Here is a 19,763-nt window from a genome sequence, read left to right on the forward strand (position 1 = left end):
ATTCATTCATACTTACTAGTTTTCATCTTTCTCATTATGAATTGCTAACTCTCCTTCTAGGGTTTTAGGATGAAACTCATACTTGAATCTTTAAAGAAATATTTTTGTTTTGTTAATTCTTTTGATTGTGATTCAAAGTTGAATTTGTTTTACTTTGTCAAATCGATTATCTTTTCACTATCTATGCTTTTAGATTTGATGCATCGTGGTTAGGTTAAATCCTTTGACGGTGCATACTTATTAATTGGTTGATAGTAGTTTAGAAATACAATTTTCTCAAAACGAAACAATGATGTTGTTATAGATTATTGGTTTTAAACGAAAATATCTTCCGGAATTAAGATAGTTCATTATCTGATATTCTGAGTTATAAAAAGGGAGAATTGACTAGTTAACTATATGTTCTAAAGATGATTTTGTGTGATAGATTCCGAAACCCCTAGAATCTTCCATCTCGTTTGGTTCGATTTAATTTCCGTTTAGTTATAATTATCTCTAATTAATTCAAAAACAAAATTCTGATGTGCTAGTTCTAGGTTAGAATAGATATTAATTAGTCTCTGTGGATCGATCCCGGTCTTACCGGGTTATTACTCGACGCCCGTATACTTGCTGGTGGAGACCTTTTAAGGTAACCTTTCAGTCTACTGCTCCCTTAGATAAATGCTTATACTTCAATTTCTTACTCATCCCAGCCTCTACGACATGCACATGAGACAACTTTTCAGTCTACTGCTCGGTGGTGCAATCTTCATCTTCAATTCGAAGCTTTAGGATGAGTTCTTTAAGACTTATATCCTAATTCTTATGGCCGATATCATATTTGAAGTCTTTCCAACCCGAGGATTATTTTACGATGATAACTCGAACTTGTTCATTTATTATCAAGTTCTCTGCCTTAAGCTCTCATAAGAGACTCTGTAATTTTGGACTGGACCGTTACTGATTTTGTATGCGTCATCTTGTATTTCAAGAAACGCCTACCCGCCTCTTCAGTCTTGTATTTATTGATCAGGATGCCCATAGTTCAGGGCCGTGGCTGATATTTTAGGGGCCCCGTGCAAAATTTGAGTGTGGGCCTTTTGAAAAACGAAAAAAATTGCAAACAAAACTTGAACAAGGTATAGTGTCTTTGTTAAAGGCATTCGTTCTTTGTACACGATATAGTTTAGAATCTATAAGCGAGTATCTGCATATAAAATTTTTGTATCATGACTTTCACATACATATTTTAGAAATTTTTACAACTATTAAATTTATATTTTTGAAACACACTTCAGAAAAATGGAAAAGATGCACCCAAATAACAATATTCTAAAAAGAAGTGTAACAGAGTAGAAATAAAGGTTCAATTAGTAATGGTATCATGAACATCACAAAAGGAGAGGAAAAAGAACAAAATTAATATATAGTCTGTGAGTTTCGAACCTGAGCCACACTCATGGAATGATAGCTGCCTGACCATCTCGGCCAAGAGAGTTCTTATGAGTAAGTTTGCATCTTTCTATCTATATACATTAACTGTTAAGACATTATCTAAAGTAAGCCCTTTTAGGCTGGGGGCCCAGCACTGGCCCAAACACGACCCTGCCATAGTTCTTTAAACGTCTCTGCAATAAAATAGAGATTATAAAGCATGTCGTTGAGGTTGTTCAGGCTATAGTTCTTGCACAAGATATCTTCTTGTTTTCATTCATCTATTGCACCAGTACATTGTGTTTCATCCTCAATTTTGAAATGGGCGGGTTTCTTTCCAGTTAGATGTTTAACCAAACCCTGTGTCGTGGGATAGAATATCATTTTCAATTTCCACCAGTCGAAACCTATCCCCTTGAATTTTTCCTAGTGGTGTTAGTCTGAAGAACAGAGTTGTCTCGGTAGTTGCCAATACTATTACACCCATAAGTTAAACCAAGTCAGTATCTTATAACGAAATAATATATGTGTATTATGTTTTTTATTAAATTTATACGACTTCAGGTTAGACAACAAACTTAATGAAAATGATTGGATGACAGAGGTTGTTTGAAACTTGAACTTAACTATGTTTATAGTTGAGATGCTTAATTGAAGTGATGTAAATTTTCAATTCACTTCACTCGACGCAATGCTTAATCTCAAACTTTTTTCACCACCGATAGAGAAAATTTGAGTTTTAGTCACAATCGCTATGTTTATTTCAACGGAAAGCTTTTAAGGTATCCCTAGCTGCAAGTTTTAAAGGTGCTTTCCTACGACAAATTTGAGGTAGAGTTTGTGAAGAAAAGAGGTGCCTCCAACACCTGGGAGGTGCCTTGAATACTTCCCTATTTTCTTTAAGGTGAACGTTTTTTCTCATGAATAAGTGACTCGAGGGAATCATGGCTTTATCTGTGACGCATATGTAAAGGACGAAATTTCATACAAGGTCTCTTATTGTATGTCATAACCAAAATAATGCTAATATATTATATATATTTATGGATTATCATAGAGGCGGCAATGGGTCGTGCCGGCCCGGAAACGGACCGGCACAACCCGTTTATAAGGCAACACGGCACGGAACGCCGCGTGCCGTGCCGACCCATCACTGGTCAAGTGGGTCATGGCAAGTCTGGGATTTTAAGTTCCCAGACCCGTCAACCACGACACATTAGGAACGGAACCACGACCCGCCACAACCCGTGGCGTTCCTAACCCGCCCCGCCACGCTAACTCGTTACAAATGGGTACTTAATTTACAAAATATTATTGCTATTTTGTTGAAAGTAGTTATTAATTAATAAAATTAATAGTTAATAACATTATTAAGTAATAAAATAAAGATAGATTCTAAAGTTTAAACAAAGATCATAACGTTTGACTTGAAATTATTTAGTGCTTCCTTTTGTTATGTTTGCATTAGCTGGCCTATTAGCCACGACTTGGCACAGCAGCGACCGGAACCACCAGGAAACGGCATGACAATGGCTGGGTCGTTGCCATGGGGCGTTTCCGTGTCTAAACCTTGTGGCATGGATACGACACGACACGACTCGAAGTCGTGCTTGGCGTGGTCGTTGCGTGTCTAACACGCCACGGTTGTCAAACGAGCCGTGCCGCCACGGCACGACCCGTTGGCTACCAATAGATTATCACGATTCAAAGTTAGTCATATACAACTGTATACACGTTAAAATTAAAGATGGCATGATGTTGATATTTTGGAGTTGTGTTATAAACTACTTTATAAACGTCATCACTGATATAAATTAATGTTTTTGTAAATTAACCCGTCTTTAGAAACTTCATGTTCAAAAGTAATGTTGTATGCTTTTGTATATGCTCCTTATGAACTTTATCATGATTAAACTGATATAATTCTATGAATGAAAAATGTGGGAATACTCTAAAATGAACTAAGAAAAGTTTCATGCTCAACAATGTCTTAGTTGATGAGGATTTTTTTATTCATCGTTAATTAGCTTTTGAGTTAGATACTTGCAGGTTTTCCTTACTATAGTCACAAGCAACATGATATACATCAAGTGACAAAACACGTGTGTCAAATTCAAAGAAGGGTGACACGTGAGAGATGGTGTAAACATAGTCAATCCCACATAAGTTCAGATTTTATTGAGCACTAATAATACATTTAAGTGGAAGTAAACCTTTTCTTTTGTATGTTGTAATAGATGAAAGTTTGGAGAGTGACGATGCATATCTAATTTATCGTTCAAGTGAAAGTAACACCTTTTCTCTTGTATGTTCTAATAGATGAAAGTCTCGAGTATGATGATGAAGACCTAATTTATCTTTCAAGTGAAAGTAACACCCTTTCTCTTTTATGCTATAATAGATAAAAGTTTGAGTTTGATGACTGATAGCTAATTTTTCATTGAAGAGAAGGTACTACATTTTCTCTTATATGTTCTAATAGATGAAAGTTTGGAGACTGGAGTGTGATGATGAATAGCTAATTCACGAGCTTGCATAAGGAATTTCTAATAGATGAAAGTCTCGAGTGTGATGATGAATAGCTAATTTATCATTCAAGTGAAAGTAACGCCTTTTCTCTTGTATGTTCTAATTGATGAAAGTCTTCAGTGTGATGATGAATACCTAATTTATCATTCAAGTGAAAGTAACACCTTTTCTCTTGTATGTTCTAATAGATGAAAGTTTGAGTTTGATGATGGATAGCTAATTTGTCATTGAAGGGAAAGTACTACATTTTCTCTTGTATGTGTTAATAGAAGAAAGTTTGGAGACTGGAGTGTGATGATGAATAGCTAATTCATGAGCTCGCATTTATTTTTCAATTTTCCACATTGTACCCCAGTTCATTTCAAGATAGAAATTTCAGAATATCTTCATCAGAACAACCAAATATATAAAAAAGATTATTTAAAACTTAAAAAATCTAGATTTTCTTTTATAAGAAAACAAAGTTATTGTTGAAATTTAAATGGACACCTCAAAGGAAGAGAATAAAAGAACTTGCAAAGTACCCTCTTATATTATTACCCAACAACTCACTACTATCACTTAATTAATATGAGTATGGGAGGGAGAGAGAAATTTACTATTACAAGTGAAAAATGAAAGAGGAAAGATGTCTTTGTACATGGGGTATAATGCTATATATATAGTAAGTAAATGAGGAGGTGGGAATGACGGTTTAAAGGATTTATATCCAAAACCGCCCAAGCAAACCGCCTAAAGGAACCGCCCCAATGCCTTCCTCCCAAAGTCTCATCAGTCATTGGTTGTTATTTGAGGTGATAAAGATTACCCTTTAGGCACCCATTGTAATTCTCTTGGTAGCCATTAACATTATACCATACTATGGGCAGCCAATCTATAACACTCCCCCTTGGATGACCATCGCTCGAAAGATTGTCTCATCAAAACCTTATCAGGAAAACCCTGTGGGACAAAAATCTGATGAAGGAAAAAGAGTACAATAGCATAGATGCTGAGTGGTGTTGGATACGCGAAATTCTGCCTCGTTAAAACCTTGCCAGAAAAACCCAATGGGACAAAAATTGGACGAAGGAAAAAGAGTACAGAGCGTAGATATCCAGTACTAACGATGCAAAAAACTCCATATGATAATAGGCTCCCCCTGATGAATATCAGATAGACTGATGTAGTCTTACATTGTCGGATTATCCACACGTCGCATACCAATGCCTTCTACTAGTTTTCTGAACGTTGTAGTAAGCAAAGACTTGGTGAACAAGTCAGCATAATTCTCACATGATTGTATCTTCTGGATATCAATCTCATTATTCTTCTGGAGATGGTGTGAATAAAACAACTTTGGGGAGATATGCTTAGTTCTATCGCCTTTGATGTATCCTTCTTTGATTTGGGCGATGCATGCCGAATTATCTTCGTAAATAACTGTAGGGGAATTTGTGATAGAGACAAGACCACTTGAGCTTCTAATGTGCTCAATAATGGACCTAAGCCAAACACATTCTCTTGTGGCTTCCTGGAGAGCAATAATTTCTGCATGGTTAGATGAGGTTGCAGGCATGGTTTGTTTACTAGATCGCCATGAGAAAGCTGTACCTCCGCTTGTGAAAACATAACCTGTCTGTGAAATCCCTTTGTGTGGATCAGAAATATAACCAGCATCTGTGTATCCCTTCACTTGAGAATCACTAGATAAATTCTTTGAATAAAATAATCCCAGATCAGTTGTTCCTCTAAGATATCGAAGAATTTGTTTTACTCCGACCCAATGTCTCTTAGTTGGTGCAGAACTATATCTGGCTAATAAATTTACTGCAAAAGCAATATCCGGTCTTGTGCATTGAGCCAAATATGATAATGCGCCAATAGCACTCAAATATGGTACTTCTGAACCAAGGAGTGTTTCGTCTTCTTCTTTAGGACGAAATGGATCTTTCAGAGCATCAAGAGACCTAACAACCATGGGAGTACTGCGTGGATAAGAATTCTCCATGTTAAAGCGCTTCAGGACCTTTTCAGTATATAAAGTCTGATGTACAAGTATGCCGCTGGTACTTCTTTCAATTTGTAAGCCAGGACAGAATTTTGTTTTTCCAAGATCTTTCATCTCGAATTCTTTCTTCAAATATTCTGCAGCCTTAGAGATTTCTTCTGGAGTTCTTATAAGGTTGATATCATCAACATAGACTGCGAGAATAGCAAATCCAGCATCTCCTTTCTTGATAAATATACATGGACAAATGAGATCATTTACATAACCTTCTTTGATCAAATATTCACTAAGACGATTGTACCACATTCGTCCAGATTGTTGCAATCCGTATAATGCTCGATTAAGTTTTAGTGAATACATGGTACATGGGTTGCCTTTAGGCAATTTAAATCCTTTAGGGACTTTCATGTAAATATCAGTATCTAATTTTCCATATAGATACGCAGTGACCACGTCCATTAAGTTCATCTCGAGTTTTTCCAGAACTGCTAAACTGATCAAGTATCGAAAGGTTATTCCATCCATAACTGGAGAATATGTTTCTTCATAGTCGATCCCTGGCCTCTGCAGGAAACCTTGTGCCACGAGTCTAGCTTTATAACGAACAACTTCATTGTTCTCATTTCGCTTTCTGATGAATACCCATTTGAAACCTATAGGGTTTACGTCTTTGGGTGTGGGGACTACAGGTCCAAAAACATCACGTTTTGAAAGTGAATTCAGTTCTGTCAGTATTGCTTCTTTCCATTTTACCCAATCAGGCCTTTTCCGACATTCTTCAATGGAATGTGGTTCATAATCATCATTTTCAGTGATAATATCAGTGGCTACTGAAAGCGCAAATATATCATCGATGATTATGTTATCTCGATTCAACACTTTACCATCACAGGCATAGTTTATAGATATCTCTTCATTTGGAGATATTTCATGCTCTTCAAGAGTTTCTGCCTCTTCTGGGGCTTCACCCACTTCTAGGGGTGTATTAGCTAAAGTTGTAGCTTGTTGATTTGTTGTCTCTTCTGGAGCATTACTTACTTGTAGTTGATTTTTCCTCTTCCGGGGAACTATATCTTTATAACCGATTGGTCGTCCATGTTTCAGACGTGTTTTGGACGTTTCATTTGCTGCAATATTTTTATCTTGTCCTTCAGGGACATCTATCCTTGCAGGAACATTTGCAGCAGGTATATATGATTTTGTCACTCTCGCTGCGTCATTAAAAGCGTCAGGCAATTTATTAGCAATCTCTTGTAGATGTATTATCCTTTGTACTTCAACTTCAGATTGATTAGTACGAGGATCAAAGTGAGACAGATTTGGAGTAAACCAAGAAAATTCCTTTTTCGTAATATTTGCTTCAGGCAAATTTACTCCCCCTAATGGCGGGAAAACTGTCTCATCAAAATGACAATCGACGAAGCGTGCAGTGAAAGTCTCGCCCGTCTGGGTTCGAGATATCGAATAATAGATGGTGTATCGAAACCAATATATATTCCTAGTCGGCGCTGAGGCCCAAACTTTGTGCGTTGTGGAGCTGAAATAGGAACATATACAGCACATCCAAAAATACGCAAATGAGATATGTTGGGCTGCTGGCCTTGAACATACTGCAAAGGTGAATATTGGTTATTTAAAGTAGGACGTAATCTTATCAAGGCGGCAGCATGGAGGACTGCTGGTCCCCACGCAGTGACAGGTAGTTTCGTCCTCATCAACATAGGTCTCGCAATCAGTTGGATATGTTTAATGAATGATTCAGCTAGACCATTCTGAGTATGAACATGAGCTACAGGATGTTCAACATTAATTCAAACTGAGAGACAATATGAATCAAAAGTACTTGATGTAAATTCTCCTGCTCCATCTAGGCGAATCGACTTAATCGGATAATCAGGAAAGTGAGCTCGTAAACGAATTATCTGAGCTAGTAACCTTGCAAAGGCCTGATTCCGAGTCGAAAGCAGATTGACATGAGACCATCTAGTTGATGCATCGATTAATACCATAAAATATTTAAATGGTCCACACTGCGGGTGTATAGGGCCACATATATCACCTTGAATCCTTTCCAAAAATTTGGGAGATTCGATATGTACTTTTGTCAGGGATGGGCGAGTAATAAACTTCCCCAATGAGCAACCGGTGCAAGTAAAATCTCTATCTATCAGAAACTTCTGGTTCTGAAGAGAGTGCCCTTGAGAGTTCTGTATTATTCTACTCATCATGGTAGAGCCTGGGTGTCCCAGTCGATCATGCCAAATCTTATAAGTATTTGGATCGTGCAACTTCGGGTTAACAACGACATAGGATTCGACTGTTTTAATCTTAGTAAGATATAACCTAGAAGAAAGAGCTTCTAGTCTTTCTAAAACACGCTTCTGGCATGATGTACTCGAGGTGATATATAAATATTCTTTATCATTCTTAGACCCAGTTTCGACGTGATACCCATTTCGGCGTATATCTTTGAAGCTCAACAGATTCTTCAGGGATCTGGTCGAGTACAAAGCGTCGTCTATAATTAGTTTAGTACCACGGGGCAATATTATAGTAGCTCTTCCGGAGCCTTCTATAAGGCTTGATGAGACGGCGATAGTAATCGCATTTGCCTCAAATAATTTTAAGGTCGAGAAATATTTTGTATTTCGAAGTATCGAATTTGTGGTCCCACTGTCTGCTAGACAGATATCTTCACCACCTTTAGATATGTTTCTTCCAGAAATCATACCTTTTATAAAATTTAAACAATATAATATTGATAACTACTGTAAAAGAAAGTAAATAATTTACAATATCAAAAATAAATAAACAAATCATAGTTAGATAAGTTAACATATTAGTTAGTAAAATTAAATATATGATTAGATCGATTGACTCCTTCAGGGAGACAATATCTTATACATAATGGTAGATCAAGCTCATGAGATTCATCTCTCTAGCTTCAGGCTTCAAAGATGCTTTATATAAATCCACAAAGTGGTTTGCCGTACAACAGGTACGGGACAAACAACTAAGCATTCTACAGCTGTGACAAGCTTCTTCCCGAACCTTCAGAGGGTTATTCACCTTATCATTCTTAGGTTCGGTACTACATATTGAGTTTCTCTTTTTTTCCCACTTCAGGTGGTAAAAGGCTTGTCTATAATTTATTCCCCATTTATTCGTGTGGGTTACATATTGGTGGTTTCTTCCAGAACCACTTTTCTCATTTGTATTTTTCTTTCCTTCCACGATCATTTCACAATATTGCAGGTGCTTCAGGCATAGCTGCAGACCCAGTAGGTCGAGATTCATGGTTGTGTAACAACAACTGGTTGTTTTCTTCGTTTAAAACGAGACAATTAAGAAAATGAAAATACATGAGAAAACGACGCTCTCGGTATTGAGTCTGCAGGACTATATCCGAGGCGTGAAAGGTGTTTAGTGTTGTCAATCACTTACTCATATCTAACAATATCTCCTCGTAGATAAATCTAAATCTGTAACAGAGATTAGTATAGGTTAGTTATAAATAAACCAATAATTTAAATGTATACCTTTCACCGGGCAGAGTAACTGCTTAGTTGTTCGATCTTTGACGTCGACAAACGGGCAGAGTAACAGCTAGTTTATTCAACTTGGAAGAACGAATAAATAACAACCTCTCAGTTGGCTAGAGGCTCGTGCTGATAACGTGTTGAAATTTAAATGGACACCTCAAAGGAAGAGAATAAAAGAACTTGCAAAGTACCCTCTTATATTATTACCCAACAACTCACTACTATCACTTAATTAATATGAGTATGGGAGGGAGAGAGAAATTTACTATTACAAGTGAAAAATGAAAGAGGAAAGATGTCTTTGTACATGGGGTATAATGCTATATATATAGTAAGTAAATGAGGAGGTGGGAATGACGGTTTAAAGGATTTATATCCAAAACCGCCCAAGCAAACCGCCTAAAGGAACCGCCCCAATGCCTTCCTCCCAAAGTCTCATCAGTCATTGGCTGTTATTTGAGGTGATAAAGATTACCCTTTAGGCACCCATTGTAATTCTCTTGGTAGCCATTAACATTATACCATACTATGGGCAGCCAATCTATAACAGTTATAAGGATTATTTGGAAAGAAAGTCCATTTTGTTTTACGATGAGTTGTTCTCCGCTCTCTTTAATTTGTAAAGGAGCTCATGAGGAATGGAATTTATCACATTTCATATTAATAAGCCTTTCATGGAAATAAAAATGAATTATATATACATGTGATATAAAGAAGAGTAATGCTACATGGCCCGGAAATTAAGGCCATCATCGATCAAATGGTGATGTTGTAGGCTCCAAATTGTCTGACTATTTATCTCTCACCGTAGCCTAATTAATTGGAGTCGTCCATCACCGTTTAGCCTGTGGTATGCTCAAATTTTTGGTTCAGACAACATTTTTGTCAGAGACATATTGAACTTCATGTAACTAAGCCAAACCAACACATCAGAAATAATTAAAGACGTCTCTTCTTAATAGACCTTGCAATGACATTATTTACAAACCAGAATGGATTCCCTTAATATATTATTTTAGATCGTTTGAAGAAAGTTTTCAATAAAATGTAACTCTAAAGTATTTTCAACAAAATAATATATATATATAAATCGTGTGTTTATGGAAACTAACTAGGCGCTTCATATTTTCAAAAACGCCGCCATGAAGTGAATGAATAGTCTACCCAATGTATTTTCAACCACTAAATTAACGCCGTCAGGAGTTAATCTATTATTTTTCTTTGGTTTCAAACCAACTCTCAAGTATAACACTTTAACCGTCACTATACAAATTGTCGGTAAAAGAATATACCCCCTCTGTCTCATATTAAGAGTCTCACTTTCCTTTTAGAGATGTCTCATATTAAGAGTCCCATTTCCTTTTTTATCATACAAAATCTATCTACTTTCCCACAATGCCCTTACCTTGAGTCAACTATAATTGTTGGAATTAGTATTTACAATAAAGACACTTTGATGTTTAGTGAGGTGGGAAAATGAGACTCTTAATTTGAAGACTTTTTTCTATAATAAATAAGGGTACAAATGGAAGAACAAAATATGTGAAAAAAAGTTGGAGTTCCAAAGTGGGACTCTTAATATGAGACGGAGGGAGTAATATTTTGTCTCGATACAACATGGAGCGACAATCATCTAAAAGATGTCACCAAAGCCCTATGACTAAAAATGTTGTAGTTTGTGGGGAAACTATATATAATTACCACAACAAAACTCCCTAAATTTTTTATTTTGGTAAAAGAGGATCAATCAATTCTTTTTAGTCTTCACCTCCACGGGTACTTTTTAAAATTTTAATTTACAACACCTTGCGACAGCTTTGTAACAGCTTGCAACAGCTTTGCAACACCTTGCAACAGCTTTGCAACACATTGCGACTGCTTTGCAACACTTTGCGACAATTTTGCAACACCTTGCGACAACTTTGCAACAACTTTGCAAAATATTGGGTTTTAACCAAACAAATTATAAATATTTAGCCTTTTAACAAAATTACAGATTTTGGATTTTTAACAAAAAAAGAATATAACTTGTCTTTTTAACTTAAAAAGTTTAAAATTAGGTCTTCGACTTAATTTCCTGATTAACACATGGAAAAGAACGGAGTATTTTCCAAATAAATTTAAGATAGTTAATTAGGGAAAGTTATCTACTTAGAGAATTAAAGAAAAAGTACATAGTTGAATATGCACTTCTCTTTTATTTGTTTTTAATTGGTTGAAATGGTATATGAGTCAAAGTCGTATCTTTTTGTCTTTCATTGCTCAAAGACTAGTGGTACAAATCAAAATTAATAGAAGCATGTGATGATATGATCATTTATGTTAGTGCTGTACAAGTCCCCTCTTCCGTTTATCCAAATCTGTGCTAGCTATTTTTGTGGATAAAAGTGATTTTTAAGCGAAAGCGAACTGTGCATTCTTTGAAATTAAAGATTTTTTAATGCCGACATTTGAGGTTATGATTTATTAAATGCTAGGATTGTTTGGAAAACATATGAACAAACAAAGTAAGAATAATTGCAATTGTATAACAACTTATCTACAATAAAAGCAAATTTTTTACTATTACTAAGTAAAAAAACATTATTATGAATGTCAAGGATTAGATGCTCTTCTCCATTTGCATCATAGAGACTGCTTGAAAAGAACAACAACCGCTTGGCATTGTAGACATTAGTCCAATATGATAAAGGAAGGATATATATGGAGTAGTATCAAACCGTATTGTCTTTACAAGTTGAAAACATTGGAACGAGTAAGGGATTTCCTATGAAACTAGATGTGGCATTCCAGTCTAGTGAGAAGGATCCAATGCCAAGACCATGAAGACCAGAACCAATTTGTTGGGCGAAAATCGAATTTTTCAACATCAAACAGACAAGTGTAATTGGACCTAGTATCCATGTTGGAAATGTTAGGACAGACAATGTGGGATCATTTGTGATAGGAAATATCTGTCTAACTTGTTCTATTGGGTTGTCATTTATTTCTTCATCTAACTCATCTACATCATCTACAAATCAACATTAATAGATTGTTAGATGAATATATAAAAGAAGAGTAAGAGCGAGATAGAGAAAAACGACGAGTGAGAGAAAGAGAAGATACCTGGTTTTTCTCTGTGCTCCATTAGTTTTTGATGGGTTGTTCGTATTTTTTTTTTACCAACCATAAAGCCCTGTTTTTCTTCACAAAGGAGAGGACAACAAAATTGTGACTTTAACATGCTAGAACTGCTAATCTTTTCTCTCCCATTTCTTTAACTCTCTCTCACTAACTCACTAAGGATGTTCTTTCTCGCCCTCTCTTCTGTTGATGATTGAGATGAGATGGGTTGTATTTATAATAACAAAATAACATTAAATTTCTAGTATGAATTTTTCTTTTTATTTCATTCAACCAAACACAGGGAAAAGGTTCATCATTCCTTTTTGTATCATTTCAATGGAGATGGGGTCATGTTCAAGTAAAAAAGTAAACATCTTGCAAATAAATTGGCATTTAGTTTGCTGCCATCTTCACATGCAAGTTTTGATGTAGAGTCATTTCAACCAACAAAATAATAGACTCGTCTTCTCTCTTATACCATTTTAATAGACAATTTGGAATCGTGGGAGGGCATTTAGAAGTAGGGAAAAACCATTGATAACAAAATTTCTTTTCTAAAAAAAATCCCTTATTATTTTACTTGTTTATGAAGTAACTTATGACGTAGAATTTTCAATGTACATATGAACATGCTTTTGGTTATGAAATAGAAAATAAGACCTTGTCTATAATTTGGCGTCTTTATCATACATCTCAATTTTCACATGGAGACCTCTCAGAGTGGACTATGGAGTGGACCCACTCTATGTAACTTTAGTGCAAGAAAATGTTTTCGTCCAATTCAAATCTTTTACAAGATTCAAATGAAAATAACAAGTTTATCGCCTGATAATTTCGGCCAATTGTTAGTGTTATACTTTGACTTTAAATTGTAATTTTGTATGTATGTATGTATGTAGGTCGCGGTAAAATATCCAACCGTAATCCCTTAAAATGAAGTAAGACCTAATAGTTATGATCAAATATGATTCATTTGACACAAACACATCCAACTATAATGAAGTTAAGGGAAATGATAGAGTGACTTAGAATTTGGTACTTAGAGGATGACATGTTTCCTCATTTGGAAAGAAAAGCGGTCCCCACCGTGGTTAAACTTTGAAAAAACCTTGTCTTTTAGTGACTTCCACGTCATTATGTCATCCTCTAAGTCACTCTAGCATCTCCCTTATTACTTATCCAGTTTTTTGTCTGTAAACAGGTAGGTCATGGTACAAAATCAAGAAAACAATTCCAGTACTACGGAAAGTTTTTTTTATCTTTTGTTACAACTCCACTATGGAAAGTTGAGAACCTTTTAATTCCAATTTTTCTTTTATCAATTTACCTTTTTTGACTAAATAATATTGGGATGCTTTCAGTAATCTGTAATTTTGGAATCTTTTTTCTACTTTGTCTCTTCCCTTCTCAGGTTTTCATGAATCTACCTAACTTTCTGTTTTATTAACTTCTTGTAAACTCTAATAGTTGTGTACTTTACATCTAGTATTAGCAATTTTTGTCTTTCATCCAAAAATAACAATCTAAATTCATATTATAACACTCATTTGACATCAAAATGATATTTTTACAAAAGAAAAGCGTCACAACAAAATGTAAGGCATGAAAACAACTAATTTTTATTCATCCACACTACAATCATTTTTATGTTTATGTATTTTATTTATGGTGCCAAAATCTACATATTGTAGGTGAAATTGTCTCATATTTGATTAGCCTTTGTACATTGTAGTGTTCACTAAATAATTTTAAGAACATTTTTGACCCAAATTAACAAGTTTCCAGTAAAGAGCCCATGGACAAATCTAGGTCACTAGGTGAGAGAAAAAACGCTCATTATAGTAGCTCAATGGTTCCAGAGAGAGTTGGATCGCTCCATGTTTTCATCTTATGACTTATACAAGAATATCTTCTCTTCAATCAAAGCAATGGCGAATTTGTCAGTGTACTTTGTTACTCGGGCTATGTTCGACGTGGATTAGACTCATTAACATATTCGTCATGTATTAAAGTCATCAATTAGACTTAGACCAACTCCGACCGTTGCAGTGTACTTTTGTTCTTGATTCTCTTTCGACGTTGTCCTTAATATAACGTTGTAGGAAAAATTAAAAGCGGTCAAGTACACTTATAATTTGCACAATCATTTAAATTATTGGAGGATAAAGCATTTGGGATGGTCATTGTCCTCTTGTTACTTTCCCTACTCCACCAGGTGTTATCCATCATGCCAAGGTTGTCTGGTGGTTAGGCATCATATATTTGGTAATAAAAAAGTCTCACAGTTCTCAAGTTCAATCTTCGATAAAGCATGTACTTTGTTCAGCATGTCTTACTATTATATATCAAGGATTATGGTTTTCCTAACTAGATAAATGGGCAATAATCATGCACTATTCAATAAATATATATATATATATATATATATGTCTCTCCTTTGGCTACCTCCTTAGAAGAAAATAGGCTTTTGTCGAAGAGTTGTTCGGATTCGACCCACCACTCCCTCTGGTTATTAACCAGAGTTTACTTCAGGTACCATTGTGTAGAGGTTCATCTTCTAAAGTTTCTCAAACACTTCTTCGGCATCACTAATCATAGCAAAAAAGATTCTGGGTGTCGGTGTCTTTCACCAGCGAAGCTTGGTTCTTCGCCTTTTATGTCGATTGACAGTTCTAGAGTGGTACTCTGTGGCTAGGTGGCTCCGTCGGCAACAATTGTAGCATTTGCGGTTGAACTCTTCTATTTCGGCTTGCTCCCTTAAATAAATGCTTATGCTTCAATTTCTCACTCAACCCAGCCTCTACGACATGCACATGAGACAACTTTTCAGTCTACTGCTTAGTGGTGCAATTGTCATCTTCAATTCGAAGCTTTAGGATGAGTTCTTTAAGACTTATATCCTTATTCTTATGGCCGATATCATATTTAAAGTCTTTCCAACCCGAGGATTATTTTGCGATGAAAACTCGAACTTGTTCATTTATTATCAAGTTCTCTGCCTTAAGCTCTCATAAGAGACTCTGTAATTTTTGGACTGGACCGTTACTTATTTTGAATGCGTCATCTTGTATTTCAAGAAAGGTCTACCCGCTTTTTCAGTCTTGTACTTATTCATCAGGATGCCCATAGTTTTTTAAACGTCTCTCCAATAAAATAGAGATTATAAAGGATATGTCTTTGAGACTGTTCAGGCTATATTCTTGCACAAGATATCTTCTTATTTTCATTCAACTATTGCACCAGTACATTGTGTTTCATCCTCAATTTTGATATGGGCGGGTTTTTTTCCAGTTAGATGTTTAACCAAACCCTGTGTTGTGGGATGGAATATCATTTTCAATTTCCATCGGTCGAAACCTATCCCCTTGAATTTTTCCTATTCTTCCCCGCTAGTGGTGTTAGTCTGAAGAACAGAGTTGTCTCGGTAGTTCCCAATACTATTAAACCCATAAGTTAAACCAAGTCACTTTCTTATAACGAAATAATATATGTGTATTATGTTTTTTATTTAATTTATACGACTTCAGTTAACCAACAAACTTAATGAAAATGTTTGGATGAGAGAGGTTGTCTGAAACTTGAACTTAAATATGTTTGTAGTTGTGATGCTTAATTGAAGTGGTGTAAATTTTCAATTCACTTCACTCTACGCAATGTTTAATCTCTAACTTTCACCACCAGTAGAGAAATTTTGAGTTTTAGTCACAAACACTATGCTTATTTCTACGAAAAGCTTTAAAGGTGTCCCTAGCTGCAAGTTTTAAAGGTGCTTTCCCTACGACAAATTTGAGGCAGAGTTTTTGAAGAAAAGAGGTGCTGCCAACAGTTGGGAGGTGCCTTGAATACTTCCCTATTTCTTTCAAGGTGAACATTTTTCTCATGAATAAGTGACTCGAGGGAATCATGGCTTTACCTGTGACGTATATGTAAAGGACGAAATTTCATACAAGGTCTATTTTTGTATGTCATAATCATAATAATGCAAATATATTATATATTTGTGGATTATCATAGTGGTGGCCAACGGGTCGTGTCGGCCCAGAATCGGACCGGCACAACCCGTTTATAAGGCAAAAACGACACGACACGGAACGTCGCGTGCCGTGCCGACCAATCACGGGTCAAGTGGGTCGTGGCGGGTCTGGAATTTTAAGTTCCCAGACCTGTCAACCACGGCACATTAGGAACGGAACCACGACACGTTAGGAACGGAACCACAACCCGCGACGCCACGCTAACTCATTACAAACTAGTACTTAATTTACAAAATATTATTGTTATTTTGTTGAAAGTGTTTATTAATTAATAGAATTAATAGTTAATAAAATTATTAAGTAATAAAATAAATATAGATTCTAAAGTTTAAACAAAGATAATAACGTTTGACATGAAATGATTTAGTGCTTCCTTTTGTTATGTTTGACAACAACTAGCCTAATAGCCATGACCTGGCATAGCAGCGGCCGGAACCGCCACGGAAATTGCACGACTATGACTGGGTCGTTGCCATGGGGTGGTTATGTGCCAAAACCTTGTTTCATGGGCACGACACGACTCAAAGTCATGCTTGGCGTGGCCGTTTCGTGTCTAACACGCCACGGTTGTCAAATGAATCGTGCCACCACGACACGAACCTTTGGCCACCACTAGATTATCATGAGTCAAAGTTAGTCATATACAATTGTATACACGTTAAAATTAAAGATGGCATGATGTATGATGTTGATATTTTGGAGTTGTGTTTTAAACTGCTGTATAAACGTCATCACTGATATAAATAAATGTTTATGTAAATTAAACCCTCTTTAGAAACTTCATTTTCAAAAGTAATATTGTACTAGTGAAAGTAGATTTCTTTTATCTTGCATGCCAAACACAATGAAAACGGTCTACGAAACCGAATTTCATGGTTGAAGATAGTTGTGTATGCTTTTGTATATGTTCCTTCTGAACTTTATCATGATTAAACTGATATACTTCTACGAATGAAAAATGTGAGAATAATCTAAAATGAACTAAGAAAAGTTTCATGCTCAACAATGTCTTAGTTGATGAGGATTTTTTTATTCATCGTTAATAAGCTTTTGAGTTAGATACATGTGATGAGACATGGAAATGTCCCATCTGAGTCTCTTAATTTAGACGAGTTAGTCTCTCTAGAGCAGTTACTCTCACGAATTACTCTCTTTTATGTTCAGGTACCCTTTTTACAAAGTTACGCGTACAAAACGGATAAAGTCGGAAAGAATACAGATTAGGGGCATTTTGGTCATTTTTTAATTCTGAATTCTTGGTCAAAATTAATGCTCGGATGAGAAGAGGGGTCCATGACGAGTCCGTAGGCGAAAGCGGAAGTGAAATCGGAGTTCGAACCAGAAAGTTAGACCAGGTCAAAGTAGAGTCAAGACTAGTTGACTAAAGATAAACATGGAGCATTCAGCCATCATATACGTGGCAAAAATCAGGTGGCTCGAGTGAAATCTTCGTTACACTGTTGGGCATCAGTGGTACATATTCGGGACAGAAGAAGGAGGCCTATCTGGTACTATGCGCCGCACCAAACATTAGTGATCCCGCACGATCCAACACACCAGAATGTGACACGCACACGAGCAAAGACCATCTGACGGCCGACGCAGTTTAAATCGGTGAACCGTACCACACCTGATCTTCTACTCTTGACAGCTAACACGTCAACCCATGTGATTTGTTTCAAGAATTTTGGGAATACGTTGATTGGGCATCCTCATCATTCTCATCTATATCCTCTCATATCTATTTAGAGAGAGAGAAAGAGATTTTCTCTCTTCATAAAAACAGAGGGATGAAACCGAGAGATTAGAGTAAGATACTGGCCGAGATTATATCAAAGATTGATCAGCTGAAGACTCGGCTGAATGTGGATGTATTTTAGAGATAGAGAGAGATAACCGAGAGTATCATGGAGATCAGATTTCGACTTGGAAAACGAGATTTGCTGGCGATTAATGCTATAAAATAGAAGAGCTCGGCTGGGAGCAGGGGAGTCCTCAAAAAAAAAAAAGCTCAACTAAAAACAGTAAATCAGAGAGAGAGAGTGAGAAGAAAAGAGGGACGAGTTGTACGGTTTGACAGAACAGTTTAGAGAGAGAGAGAGAAACCGGAGCTTAAGAGTTTGTGATTTTTCTCGACTTTTGATTTTTGTTTCTTTTCTTTGTTAAGCTCTACTTCTTAGTGAGAAAGAGAGAGAGATTGCAGAGGAAGAGAGAGAATAAGAAAGGAGACAGAGAGAGTTATTGTAGAGAGAGAGAGATACCCGAGAGCTTTAATGGAGGTAATTTTTTATTTCAATTTTATATCTCTTTGATTATAATTAGTCTGTCTTTGTGAGAGAGATAGAGAGAGAGAATTAATAGAGAGATTAAGAAAAGAGAGAGAAAACAGGAAGTTTAGAGAGAGAAAGAAGGTTGAAGAAGATGAGAAAATAATTTTCTCTCAGAGAAACCATTTCCGGGAAGACGAGAAAATCGTTTTCCCAAAGGGTGCGTTTGGCAGATTCTTGAAAAAAAACAGAAGGAAATCACTTCCTTAGGCTCTGTTTGGTGGGAAAAGCGCAGAAAAGTTAAGTTTCTTTCTTCTTTTTCTTCTATTACTTCAAATATTTATCGTTTCTAGCATGAGTAGCTAAGTCCTTTATATCTAGGGTTTTAGAAGTTTAAATAATTATTCTAATGATAAATTCATTACAGTTTTTATTATTTTAACGATAATATCTTCCGGGTTTTTTTTAGACCGTTCATGGACTGAAAACCTGAGTTATACAAAGAACTATCAAATTAGACCAAAATTAATTTGTCCTTAGAATTGTTAGGAAAACGGATTCGAAAACCCTAGGTTCCCTTTTTCTGAATATCGAAATATTTATTTATTTATTCATTTTTCTTGAGTTTTATATTATAATTCTAGTTTATCACCATCAAAACCAATTTTAAATCTCAATAGTTTTAAGGTTAGAATTAATTTAACTTAGTCTCTGAGGAACGAACCGGTCTTACCGGAACTATTACTTGACGCCCGTATACTTGCGGGTGGAAACCTATTTAGGTAACTTTTTAGGCCCATCAACATGCAAGTTTTCATTGATTTGATATTGGGCACTAATAATACATTTAAGTGGAAGTAAACCTTTTTTTTTGTAT

At 35.9% G+C, this 19,763-nt stretch overlaps 1 long non-coding RNA gene across 2 annotated transcripts; it reads right to left on the reverse strand.

Moving 5' to 3' along the window:
• Positions 1–12,000: 12,000 nt before the first annotated feature.
• Positions 12,001–12,807, reverse strand: LOC147537630 (uncharacterized). Of its 2 annotated transcripts, none has more exons than XR_015225856.1 (2): positions 12,586–12,807; positions 12,001–12,490 (listed from the first exon to the last, which is right to left on the reverse strand). It is a non-coding gene; the product is annotated as an uncharacterized LOC147537630 (long non-coding RNA). The 2 variants fall into 2 exon arrangements; XR_015225857.1 differs by having other exon boundaries at positions 12,001–12,481; positions 12,586–12,786.
• Positions 12,808–19,763: the final 6,956 nt, after the last annotated feature.

Source organism: Eschscholzia californica, unplaced genomic scaffold (assembly GCF_041429995.1).
Source record: "Eschscholzia californica isolate CP2 unplaced genomic scaffold, dmEscCali1.0.p SCAF_5, whole genome shotgun sequence".
Lineage (NCBI taxonomy): Eukaryota > Viridiplantae > Streptophyta > Magnoliopsida > Ranunculales > Papaveraceae > Eschscholzia > Eschscholzia californica.